The following is a 241-nucleotide window of genomic DNA, read 5'->3' as shown; positions in this document are numbered from 1 at the left end:
TAATATATTTTTTTACCCTCCCCTCTCCGATACCACTCTCCTGGGTTATTTATCCTGCCACTATTTCGCGTGCGTGTGTGTCTGTATGTAAATCCCTTATTTAATTGTATTATTATTTGTGCGTGTGCATAGTCCCCCCTCCCCCCTTTCCCTCTCGGTGTCTGTCTCTCTCTCTCTCTCTCTCTCTGTCTGTCTCTTTCTTTCTTGTCGGAGGCTGTGGGATAATGGCGTGGGGGTTGTG

This window comes from Fulmarus glacialis, unplaced genomic scaffold (assembly GCF_000690835.1).
Source record: "Fulmarus glacialis isolate BGI_N327 unplaced genomic scaffold, ASM69083v1 scaffold12065, whole genome shotgun sequence".
Classification (NCBI taxonomy): domain Eukaryota; kingdom Metazoa; phylum Chordata; class Aves; order Procellariiformes; family Procellariidae; genus Fulmarus; species Fulmarus glacialis.
This window is presented reverse-complemented; position numbering follows the sequence as displayed.